Source organism: Callospermophilus lateralis, chromosome 1 (genome assembly GCF_048772815.1).
Source record: "Callospermophilus lateralis isolate mCalLat2 chromosome 1, mCalLat2.hap1, whole genome shotgun sequence".
Lineage (NCBI taxonomy): Eukaryota > Metazoa > Chordata > Mammalia > Rodentia > Sciuridae > Callospermophilus > Callospermophilus lateralis.
The window spans coordinates 217,192,648-217,206,458 of record NC_135305.1 but is presented as its reverse complement, the minus strand read 5'-3'; the positions used below and the strand labels follow the sequence as shown (position 1 = coordinate 217,206,458).

Sequence of the window (13,811 nt, the reverse complement as noted above, 5' to 3'; positions counted from 1 at the left end):
AACCATAAGAACCACATGATCATCTCTATAGATGCAGAAAAAGCAGTCGACAAAGTTCAGCATCCCTTTATGTTCAAAACACTAGAAAAACTAGGGATAACAGGAATTTACCTCAACATTGTAAAAGCTATATATGCTAAGCCTCAGGCTAGCATCATTCTGAATGGAGAAAAACTGAAGGCATTTCCTCTAAAATCTGGAACAAGACAGGGATGCCCTCTCTCACCACTTTTATTCAATTTAGTCCTTGAAATACTAGCCAGAGCAATTACACAGACAAAAGAAATTAAAGGCATAAAAATAGGAAAAAAAGAACTTAAATTATCACTATTTGCAGATGATATGATACTATATCTAACAGACACAAAAGGGTCTACAAAGAAACTACTAGAGCTAATAAGTGAATTCAGCAAAGTGGCAGCATATAAAATCAACATGCATAAATCAAAGGCATTCCTGTATATCATCGACAAATCTTCTGAAATAGAAATGAGGACAACCAACCCATTCACAATATCCTCAAAAAAAAATAATAAAATACGTGGGAATCAACCTAACAAAAGAGGTGAAAGATTTATACAATGAAAACTACAGAAGCCTAAAGAGAGAAATAGAAGACCTTAGAAGATGGAAAAATATACCCTGTTCATGGATAGGAAGAACTAACATCATCAAAATGGCAATATTACCCAAAGTTCTCTATAGGTTTAATGGAATGCCAATCAAAATCCCAATGGCATTTCTTGTAGAAATAGATAAAGCAATCATGAAATTCATATGGAAAAACAAAAGACCCAGAATAGCAAAAGCAATTCTAAGCAGGAAGTGTGAATCAGAAGGTATAGCGATACCACATTCCAAACTGTACTTCAGAGCAATAGTAACAAAAACAGCATGGTACTGGTACCAAAACAGGCGGGTGGACCAATGGTACAGAATAGAGGACACAGAGACCAATCCACAAAATTACAACTTTCTTATATTTGATAAAGGGGCTAAAAGCATGCAATGGAGGAAAGATAGCATCTTCAACAAATGGTGCTGGGAAAACTGGAAATCCATATGCAACAAAATGAAACTGAATCCCCTTCTCTCGCCATGCACAAAAGTTAACTCAAATTGGATCAAGGAGCTTGATATCAAATCAGAGACTCTGCGCCTGATAGAAGAAAAAGTTGGCTCTGATTTACATATTGTGGGGTCGGGTTCCAAATTCCTTAATAGGACACCCATAGCACAAGAGTTAATAACTAGAATCAACAAATGGGACTTACTCAAACTAAAAAGTTTTTTCTCAGCAAGAGAAACAATAAGAGAGGTAAATAGGGAGCCTATATCCTGGGAACAAATCTTTACTCCTCACACTTCAGATAGAGCCCTAATATCCAGAGAATACAAAGAACTCAAAAAATTAAACAATAAGATAACAAATAACCCAATCAACAAATGGGCCAAGGACCTGAACAGACACTTCTCAGAGAAGGACATACAATCAATCAACAAGTACATGAAAAAATGCTCACCATCTCTAGCAGTCAGAGAAATGCAAATCAAAACCACCCTAAGATACCATCTCACTCCAGTAAGATTGGCAGCCATTATGAAGTCAAACAATAACAAGTGTTGGAGAGGATGTGGGGAAAAGGGTACTCTTCTACATTGCTGGTGGGACTGCAAATTGGTATGGCCAATTTGGAAAGCAGTATGGAGATTCCTGGGAAAACTGGGAATGGAACCACCATTTGACCCAGCTATTGCCCTTCTCGGACTATTCCCTGAAGACCTTATAAGAGCGTACTACAGGGATACTGCCACATCGATGTTCATAGCAGCACAATTCACAATAGCTAGACTGTGGAACCAACCCAGATGCCCTTCAATAGATAAATTGATTTTTTAAAATGTGGCATTTATACACAATGGAGTATTACGCAGCACTACAAAATGACAAAATCATGGAATTTGCAGGGAAATGGATGGCATTAGAGCAGATTATGCTAAGTGAAGCTAGCCAATCCCTAAAAAAAAATGCCAAATGTCTTCTTTGATATAATGAGAGCAACTAAGAACAGAGCAGGGAGGAAGAGCAGGAGGAAAAGATCAACATTAAACAGAGACATGAGGTGGGAGGGAAAGGAAGAGAAAAGGGAAATTGCATGGAAATGGAAGGAGACCCTCATTGTTATACAAAATTACATATAAGAGGTTGTGAGGGGGAAGGGAAAAAAACAAGGGAAATAATTAAATTACAACAGATGGGGTAGAGAGAGAAGATGGGAGGGGAGGGGAGGGGTGATAGTAGAGGATAGGAAAGGTAGCAGAATACAACAGCTACTAATATGGCATTATGTAAAAATGTGGATGTGTAATCGATGTGATTCTGCAATCTGTATTTGGGGTAAAAATGGGAGTTCATAACCCACTTGAATTGAATGTATGAAATATGATATGTCAAGAGTTTTGTAATGTTTTGAATAACAATAAAAAAAATAAAATAAAATTGGAGTTGGTAATCTTTTCTTAGCATCAGGGTTCAACAAATTAAAGACATTAAACTAGAAAAATAATGTTACTTAAGAGGCAGGACTAGAAAAACTTCATGTTTAACTTTTTTGCATTTTCAAACATACCTTAGAGTTCAATGCCACCAATACTGCCACTTGACTGAACCTGTTGGGGAGCATGTAACTTACTTCTTTCTCAGGCTGTAGATGAAGGGATTCAGCATTGGGGTGACCAGGTGCCTATGACCAAAGCTACCAAATGCTTTCTAGGGAAATGTGATAGAGCTGAAAAGGACAGGCCAATGCTAGTTCCACCAAATCAACAACTGACAGAAGAGTCTTCTTACTTCCCACCTGAGGTCAGGGCTCTGTGATAGGATAATGAGTTCATTGTAAGAGAAAGGATCTGCAATGGAAAATGAAACCAATTACTGATGTGAGGAATACTTGACATTGTTATTAGAGATGTTTTCAAGACAAGTTAAGATTAAGGAGTCAAGAAGGGTCACAGAAGTAATTGGTGATTTTCACATCTTTGCAGTAGGTAAAGTATAAAGATATCAAATCATGCCTCTGGGATTCCAAGGGGATAAACATAAGAGACACAGAAACTAACAAAGACAAGAGCTCATAATGACCTGGTACTGCAGGAGGTGATAGATGGCCACAAACTGGTCATAGGCTTCACAGTCAGAAGCAGATCATCCATTTGTACCAAAATGATATGATTCATAATCAGAAAACCTTGTTTATACATATATATATATATATAATTACTCAGTCTCATTAATATAGTCACCTATACATGCTTTAAAATATCTAGATTTCCTGGCTTGAAACCAAGATATATTTAATCAGAATCTGCATTTAAAGGTTTCAGTGGTCCTTTTTTATGTCAGGGTTGAGAACCAATGCTTTTGAATATTTCCTAGCACTTATAAGGTGCTCCATGAATAGTAATTGCTACCGTCAATAATAATTTTAGTATACCACATTTACTAAAATATAACATTTATCTTATTGTGTCTAAAACAATATTTCTCTAATGAAACTATTCATAGAAACATCTACAAGAACTATTAGTGCAGTTGGGAATAGTGGTACATACCCCTGACCCCAACAACTTGGGAGGCAGAGACAGGAGGATTGTGAGTTGGGCACCAGTCTCAGCAAATTAGCAAGACTCTGTCTCAAAATAAAAAATAAAAGGGGGAAGTGACTGGGGATATGGTTTAGTGATTAAGCACCCCTGGGGTCAATCATTAGTGAAAAAAACTAATACTACATATTGAAATACATGAAATTAAGGTTGGAATTTCATAATCAGAATATATTGTTATATGCCCATTTCCTTCCAACAGGTTTTCATCATTCTTGGGTTGTCATATCCCTTCTTTATGCAAGTAAGCACTCGCTCAAATATTCTTTGTCTTCTAAGAAAGACATTTTTGTCTTCTAAGAAAGACATTTTTATTTGTGGGGTGGGGGGATGTTGAGCAAAGGATACAAAATTCCAATTAGATTTGAGGAATAAATTCAAGAGATAAACTGTATAGGATGGTAACTATAGCTAATGATGGTATCATGTATATTGAAAAACACTGAGTACACATTAGACTTTGCATAAGTGAGTTTGAATAACTTTTCCAAGGACACAAACATGATTTATATGCGCACCCAAATTCTACTGAAGAAATCTTACTAAAGAAGGCAATTTTAAATCTCAGTTCTATGCTATGCTTTGGTAGAAATTATATTAAAGGATACTAGTAATAATGATGATAACACTAACAACAATATAATAATAATCATTTGTTGGGTCTCTTAAAGTTAAAAGCGGCAGTTTTAAATAAAGCAAAAACAATATTTTTAAAAAGTAAAAAATAAATATTGACAGTTAACTGTCATATCACTATGAAGTATCTGTTCATAGAAAAAATGTTGCTTATTTTACATATCTAATTAATCTTCATTTTAGAGCTTTTACAATGAACAGTTTGGAGACAATCAAGAAAAATTGGTGGCATATCTTTATTATAGAATGATAATATCAAATAAAAATTAGTTTATATCAATAAATTTAAATCTGAGAACTAAAACAAGTGAATCGATGATACAATAAAATAAAAAATGTGCTACATTTAAGGAACTGTGGATGATTATATACATTTAAAAGTGAAATGGACTACCACGTGGCTGAGGGAAATAATCATTTTCAGGATCCAATAGAAGTGAAGGATGTTCATCCAAGATGATGCTGTAAGGGACTCCTTGTGGCTATTTTTTGGACATGTTTTGCCTTCTTTCCCAGCACATACATCAGCTGCATGAAAGCAGAAAACCGCACAATACTAACACAGTTTTCCTCCTGGGCATTTCCAAGGATCCAGACCTGCAGCCCCTCATCTTTGGACTGTTCCTGTCCATGTACCCGGTCACAGTGCTTGGGAACCTGCTCATCATCCTCGCTGTCAGCTCTGACCCCCACCTCCACACCCCCATGTACTTCTTCCTCTCCAACCTGTCATTGATTGACATCAGTTTCACATCTACCATAATCCCACAGATGCTGATGAACATTCACACATAGAGCAAAGATATTTCCTACTGAGAATTCCTCACTCAAGTATATTTTTTTATGATTTTTGTTAGAATGGATAATATGCTACTGACCATCATGGCCTATGACTGCTTTGTGGCCATCTGCCACCCACTGAAATACACAGCCATCATGAACCCTCGGCTCTGTGTCCTCCTGGTTCTGATGTCTTGGACCATCATGTTCTGGTTCTCCCTGTTTCATATTCCACTGTTGAAGCAATTGACCTTCTCCATGGGCACTGAAATCCCACATTTCTTCTGTGAAGTGCCTCAGCCTTTCAAGGTGGCCAGCTCTGATGCCCTCATTGGTATCATCATTATGTATGTTTCAACTGCCCTGATGGTTGTATTTCCTGTTGCTGGGATCCTCTACTCCTACTCTCAGATTGTCTCCTCCTTACTGAGGATGTCCTCCTCTGTGGGCAAGTCTAAAGCCTTCTCCACCTGTGGGTCCCACCTCTGTGTGGTCTCCTTGTTCTACGGAACAGGTCTTGGGGTTCACCTCAGTTCTGCCATGACCCATCCTTCTCAGGGAAACATGATTGCCTCCGGGATGTACACTGTGGTCACCCCCATGCTGAACCCCTTCATCTACAGCCTGAGGAACAAGGATGTGAAGGGGGCCCTGGGGAGACTCCTCAGCAGAGCAGCCTCTTGTCCTTGATGGATCATTGACCTCAGAACTCAGGAGATATTTTAGGCCCCGAGGCAAATGCACTGAATTTCAATTTCTAGCTCTTTTCCTCCTCTAAATAATATGCTTAATTTCTTATACTCCCCAAACAATTATATGCTCATGGAATAAAAATACTCAACACTATTAGTGAGAAAGATGTAAATCAAAGCCTCAATGAGATGCAACTTTACACCCAATTTTTTTAAAAAAGACAATAAAAATTGTTGGCAAGGACATAGAGAATTGGAACTTTCAGACCAATCCAGTGGGAATGTAAAATGGTGTTGCCATTTTGGGAACAGAATTTTCAGTTCCTCAAATAGTTCATCACATGGTTATCATATGAGTCAGTAATTTAAATCCTTGGTATATACCCAGGAAAATTGAAAACATTCACACATAAATATCCACACAAATGTTTATTGTATCATTTTTTGTAACTTCCCAGATCTAGGAAAGCCAAAATATTCATCAACTGATGAGTGGATAACTTAATGTGATACATCCATATATCCATGAATGTGGTTCAGCCATGAAAACGAATGTCATATTCATATATGCCAAAATATAGATGAGTCTTAAAAACATTATGTTAAATGATAGAAGGCAGACAAATAAAGACCACGTATTACATGATTTCATTTTTTGAGATTATGAAAATATTCTGGAATTAGGTAGTGGTGATGGCTGCACAACCATGTTAATATGTTCAAAAGTACTTCATTTTATACTTTACAAGAGTGAATTTGGGTTGTGTGAATTCTAGTTCAAAAATAATTCAAAAATTAAAGTAATATGGTTGTTAAAAGAAAAGTTTATTTCATAGAATCATAGTCACTACTCTTCTGCTTCTGAATTCATAGTCAATGAAATAAATTTGTTCCTGCCTAAAGAAAAAAATAACTGAAAGTCTGTTTTTGTGTTTGTAAATTTGCCAAATGCAATGGCACATGCCTATAATCCCAGCGACTCAGGAGGCTGAGGCAGGAGGATCAAGAGTTCAAAGCCAGCCTCACCAAAAGTGAGGTGCTAAGCAACTCAATGAGACCATCTCAAAATAAAATACAAAATAGAGCTGAGGATGTGGCTCAGTGGTCGAATGCCCTTGAGTTCAAGCCCTGGAACCCCCAAAAAATATAAATTTGTAAATTCATTTAATGAATCAGGTAAACAGTGATTGTATTACAATGACACTATTCTCATTTTTGCAATTCAGATTTATGTCTCTAACGAGAACTTCCTGTTTTTATTTCCATGTTCCTTTCTTGTGATTTGGGATTTTATGTGTTGATAATTTAAGATTTTTTAAAATATAGATAAGAATTCAACTCCGGTGTTTTGTCAAAGTGATATATGTTGGTATAGTGTAAAATACTGATCTTTACATAGTTGTTGGTAACTTTCAACTCCTTCAAAAATTCCAAAGTTTTCAACAAGCACAGAGTCAAGGAGTTGCTAAGGTTGCAGTCATCTCATGGCTATAAATCCCACACTTTTTCTATTATCTGCATTCCCTATCCTAATCAAACCAAATTTTTGGTCATGGGGAGGATTTAAGTCCTTCCTGATGGCAAGAGGCCTCCCTCAATTCCTCACCACGAGGGGCCCTGGGGACAGCTCACAAAGCAGCAGGTGACTTCTGTTGATGTAAGAAAATAGGTGACAGAGCAGCAAAGGGCCAGGCCTACCCAACTATCAAGACATTGGTCTCAAAGCCACAGGGTGTCCCCACAACCTTCCAATAAGCTGAAGTTGTTTTGTTCCCAAATATAGCAAGTGCACCAGGGGCTTCTGATTTCAACTCAAAAAGAAAATATTTCTCTCACTCCAGAATATATTGCAAAACTTTGTGTAAGTCTGTTACCACATGGCCAGCGCAATGGTTTTATTAATGAGGTTCTTGGCATAAAAGTTAGCTAGCAGAGATCGAAATAAACACACAGACTTAGTTACCTTTTTCTATGACCAGGTCCGAGACGGCTCCCCTCTCTGGTTCCCTCCTCTAACCGCCTGGCAGGGCAGCAAGGATTACTCAGGGCTAGCAGGAGAGAGAGAGAGCGAGCACGCCAGGGAGTAGCCTTTTATTGGGGAGCAAGAAACTCAGGGGATAATTCCATCCAATGAAGGTTGAAGGGGGCCACACTCCAAGGTCAGGGTCAGTGATTGGGCCTCCGGGGTCAGTGGTCAGTTACACCCCCACACGGACAGGTTCTCTCAACAGGAGAGGGCCGGGAAAGCTCCGACAGAGCCAGAGCGCCTCAGACCCTGACCGGGAGTCACCCAGTCACGTGTGAAAATGGCTCCCGACATATTCCCCCTTTCTTTTCGTAAAAATGAGGCAGTGGTTTACTTTTTGGAGTTTTTGTATTTTTGTTTTGAAGACTCGCCATCCTACAATTACAATGTAATAGAGAATTAACAGCAAAGAGAATAATCCAATAATGTACCAGGTCGAGTGTTTAAGAATATTTTTAGGGTTGAATCCATTTAACTCCTTTAATATTTGGTTAGCCAAAGAAGAAGGATCTGAAAAATTAGTTTTATTATTTTGAATGTCTTGGATATGGTGATGAAGTTCCAGAATGTCCAAGCTATTATTACTATTTTGTCAAATACCTAACAAATGGTTTTTAACCTTCTCCCAATCCCAGAGAGAAGCATTGTACTTGGCAGCTGTAACACACACATACTTATAATTAGCATGGCATTTAAGCCTTTCTTTAAATTTTAAGGCTGAAAGTTCATTACCTATGTCAATAACAGTTGTCTCTAAGGCGTTTAATTTAGTTTCAATCTTTTTATCAATATTTACTTGATTACGCAGAGCCTTGGAAGTATTTTGAGCTAAATTATTAAGAAATTTTGTATGTTGAATATTCTGAGACAATGTCAGAGACGCAGAGACAGTTGATGTAATAAAAGAGACTAGCACCAAAACACCAACAATTATAACTCCAATAGCACGTTTAGGTCTTGCCAGCTGGGCATGAATTTGCTGTAAGACTTGTAAACCAGCATCAGCATACCATGGCTCTGAAATATTAGCAGGTAATAAAACGAAAGAGGGCTGATGAAGTATCAGCACTCCTTTTCCTCCATTATACCTAGTAATACAATTGGTTAGGTTACATTTATTACAAGTAACAATATATCTGTCATCTATCCATTTAACTTTTATATTTCCAATAATTAAAACATAAGGAGATTGGACACAAGCTCGTAAGCCATAGCAAGATCCCTCTTTACAGTTTTTGCCAATAAATCTTGGTGAGGGTTTGTCTGTAAAATGTAAGAATTCTGAGGCAGCAATTAAACACCAAATATCTTTTTGAACACCACCTTTACTATAAGTCAAAATATTACTAACAAATCCTGCAGGTGTCATAGCAGAATTTCTTTGTAATTGTCTCTTATCAATTTTTGGAGACCAGTCTAAAATATACCCACTATCTTTAGACACCTTATGTTGTACAGGAAAGGGATTTATACAATCCATCCATTTAGGAAAGGTGCCAATCTCAATTGTAGAACTATTTGGACAGTGGTGTATCTGTGGAGGTTTTGTAGAAATGACTGGCTTATTATGGGAAAGTCCCATCTTAATTACTGATCTAGTATTAGGTTTTAAATCTCCATAAATAGAATTATTTGTCAGTCTAGGTCTACCAATCGCTGTCTTTTCTTCGAATGATACTTTCAGACAGCCAGCATGTTTATTGTGGGACCAACACAAGGGTAATTGGGCACTATAGCCAGAATAATTAAATCTAGTTACATGATTGGGAGTAATATGAGTATCTGTAAATCCTCCCATCATGAATGAGTCATTAGTAAATACTGGAATAGATTCTCCAGTCCACACAGCTGGGTGTACCAGGGGTGGATCTGGGAAATATGTCCAGTAAGTGTCTACTTGATTCCCCTTTACCTGACAGCCCAGTAGGGCAATTATTGTTGCTACCACCATCATTGGGGTCCTCTTTTCTCCTAGGTCTCGAAGTATTCAGGAAGCCTGGGTTGTTAGCTTTTTCACGTCTTTCCATGAAATCAGCTTTTTGGCTGGGTCAATCTGGTCTTTCTTCATCCTTTTTCGATATCTCCTCCTTTTGGATGGGGGCTCCTCCGGGTCGATCCTCAGTTGCTTGAATCTGAGTTCTATCTCTTCCATGTCTGATAGCACATTCAGGCACCCAAATAGGATGAGAAGAATTTTCTGGGAAAATACAAGCATGCCCTCTGCCCCATATAAGCACTGGGTCTGGGCCCTTCCACTGACCGGTCTGTAAATCTTTTCACAAAACTCTGCCTAAAGGGCCTGTTACTGAGGGAGACATTTGTCTCTCAGCAGCAGTGTGACCTTCTGCGTCACAGTTTAAAAAATTTAGAACAAACAAGGCATGATTAAGGCTATTTGGGGGAGTCATAAGCCTATCCCCCCTTTTTAATTTTTGTAATTGAAGTTTAATAGATAAATGAGCTTGTTTTACAATGGCTTGACCTTGGGGGTTATAAGGAATTTTTGCTTTATGATTAATTTTAAACTCTTGACAAAATTGTTGAAAGGAAGAGCTCACATAAGTTGGAGCATTATCTGTTTTAATCTGTATAGGGCATTTTAAAACAGAAAAAGTTGTTAGGCAATGAGAAATTACATTTTGAGAATTTTTTTTAGTACGTGTTGTGGCAAAAATAAATCTAGAATAAGTGTCCACTATGACATGTACATAACATTGTTTACCAAATTGAGGAATATGAGTTACATCTATTTGTCAGATTTGATTTGGTTTTAATTTACGGGGATTTATCCCTGATGGCAGAGATGGAGTGTGAATAACACACTTAGGGCATTGGCTTACAATCTGACGAGTTTGTTTTTTAGTAATATTAAATTTTTTACGTAAGTTAGAAGTATTTTGATGATGTAAGGAATGGGAAGCTAGTGTACAGTCATATGAAGACATCTGTTGACAAAAAGCTACGAGTCTGTCAATTTTGTTATTACCTGAAGCTAAAGGTCCTGGAAGATTAGTATGAGCTCGTATATGTCCTATGAAACATGGATATTTTTGTATTAGCACTGTCTTTTGTAAATTATGAAATAATTTAAATAACTCTTGTGATGAAGTATACCCAATAACTGAAGTTTTAATATTTTTAGTAACTCCGACTGTATATAAGCTGTCAGAATAAATATTAATAGGCTCATTTGTAAAGTAATTTAAGGCACAAATCAGAGTTTGAAGCTCTGTTCTTTGGGCAGAAGTATAAGAAGTTTGTATTACCTTTTTGTGAACACGACTATAAAATCCTGTTTTACCTGAACTAGATCCATCAGTGAACACTGATAAGGCTTTACCTATAGGATGGGCACGTACAATCTTTGGAAAAATAAGTGACGTTAATGATGTAAATTGTATAATCTTATCACGAGGATAGTGACTATCTATCTGGCCAGGAAAATCAGCAAAAGCTATTTGTCATGGGCTAGAAGTTTGAAAAAGCCAATTAATCTGTTGAACAGAAAATGGAATAATTATGACATCAGGTTTAGATCCGATTAATTGTAAAATCTTAGTTTTACCCTTAATTACTAATTGAGCTATAGAATCATGAAAAGGAATTAATGTTTTGAGGGGAGTGGGATAAATAAATCCACTCAATAACTCCTAATTTTTGCCATATGGCTCCTGTTGGGGTATGCTCAGTTGGAAATATTAATAAATACACCATTTCCTTGGGATCAACTCTAGTAAGCTGTGCATTTTTAATTGCATTTTTAACTTTCCTTAAAGCTGTTTTAGCCTCTAAAGTTAGCTGACGTGGAGAGGTTGGAGAAGGATTTCCTTGTAATATCTGAAATAAAGGACTTAACTCAGAAGTAGTTAGTTTTAAGGATGGCCTCAGCCAATTAATATCTCCTAATAGCTTTTGAAAATCATTAAGGGTATGTAACTCCTTAATTCTTATCTGAAGATTTTGAGGATGGATTGTACATCTTTGAATTATCTGACCTAGATATTGAAAAGGAGACACTTTTTGAATTTTTTGAGGAGCTATGTATAAACCCATTGCTGTAAGCAAAGTCTCTAACTGAGTAAAGATTTCTGAAAGTACCTTGGGATTAGCATGAGCCAATAATATATCATCCATAAAATGAATAATATATGCATCAGGAAAGCTATTTCTTATGGGATCTATCGCCTGGTCTACGTATTTTTGGCACAGAGTAGGACTATTACGCATTCCCTGTGGGAATACTTTCCAGCAATATCTTTTAACAGGTTCCTTAAAATTAATTGTTGGGACAGTGAAAGCAAATCTCTCACAATCTCCAGGATGTAACCTTATAGAGAAAAAACAGTCTTTTAAATCTATTACCATCAAGCTATAATCTAAAGGGATGGCTGTGGGAGAGGGAAGTCCTGGCTGTAAGGATCCCATAGGCTGAATTGCATGATTTATTGCCCTTAAATCCTGTAGCAATCTCCAATTTCCTGACTTTTTCTTAATAACAAAAATAGGTGTGTTCCAAGGACTAAGCATTGGCTCTATATGACCAGCCTGAAGTTGTTCCTCAACTAACCTATGAATTATTTTAAGCTTTTCCCCTGAGATGGGCCACTGAGAAATCCATATAGGCTCCTCTGTGAGCCAGGTGATTTTTTCAGCTGTCTTAGGGATCGGGGAAGTACTCAGGGCCCCTAATAAAAATTTTGGCTTGGAGCATTTACTAATCTTTGTCGTGGAGACTGGTTTGTAAACAGATACTCTTCCTGAAGGGTCTCCCTATCATCTCCAGGAAAATACCTCTGACTAACTTCCTCAACTGATCTCATAGAGTTAGGAGTAACTAACAATAATCCCATTTTAGTTAAAATATCTCTTCCCCATAGATTAGCTGGTAAAGGTTCTGTGCTGTCGCCATTTTGAAATTGGGCTTTTAAGTCACGTGGCTGAGAAGAACTCTGAGCCCCTCTAGGAATCTCTTCTGGATTTTCCTCTCCAGGAAGATTGTCTACTTCCCCTGGAGGGCTCTCTAGGACCTCGGAGGTATCTCGTCTCTGATATTGCTCTCCATAATTTCCCTACGGAGTAGCCTGATTTTGCAAATTTAAATTTACATTTTTAACTTTGGGCCTGGCCCCTAGCGCCTTCGTTTTTAAGCGGCTTAAAGGAAAAGGAATTAACTTAGCCTCAGGCAGATTTTCCATTTGAATAGACTTGATAGCCCATTGAATGCCTTTTAGCAGGTCCTCAGGGGGCCACGAATTTGGGCCCATATATTCAAAAAGACAAACTTCCAAAGCCGTCCAGGTCCAGGTTCTCTGAATATTATCTATGCCTCCAGGTAATTTATTTGAAAGACAGACCTTTTGTAACTTTCTTCCTAATTTCTCCCAAGTAAGTAAATTTGGAGATTCTTGTTCACAAAACCAAGGACAATATTTACCTACAATCTCTAAGAATTGTAATAACTGAGCTTTCTTTATCTGTTTTCCTTTCTGATTAATTAATTATACTGTCTAAAATAGATACATTTCCTTATCCGTAGAAGTTGAATTTTCCATTTTAATTAAAACCTCTCTGGTTTCCTCCTCTAACCGCCCAGCAGGGCAGCAAGGATTACTCAGGGCTAGCAGGAGAGAGAGAGAGCGAGCACGCCAGGGAGTTGCCTTTTATTGGGGAGCAAGAAACTCAGGGGATAATTCCATCCAATGAAGGTTGAAGGGGGGCCGCACTCCAAGGTCAGGGTCAGTGATTGGGCCTCCGGGGTCAGTGGTCAGTTACACCCCCACACGGACAGGTTCTCTCAACAGGAAAGGGCCGGGAAAGCTCCAACACAGCCAGAGCACCTCAGACCCTGACCGGGAGTCACCCAGTCACGTGTGAGAATGGCTCCCGACATCCAGTCATTTTTGAAGTTGATAACACCAGTTGTTCAGAAATTATGATCCTTGGAAAATGTGCACACCCCATCCATGAGAGCCTTGTGGCTCAGAGAGACAAATTTAGACATTGATTCATAATTA

At 37.8% G+C, this 13,811-nt stretch overlaps 1 pseudogene; it reads left to right on the top strand.

Annotated features, from left to right (window-relative positions):
• Positions 1-4,831: 4,831 nt before the first annotated feature.
• Positions 4,832-5,769, top strand: LOC143394797 (olfactory receptor 7D4-like; annotated as a pseudogene).
• Positions 5,770-13,811: the final 8,042 nt, after the last annotated feature.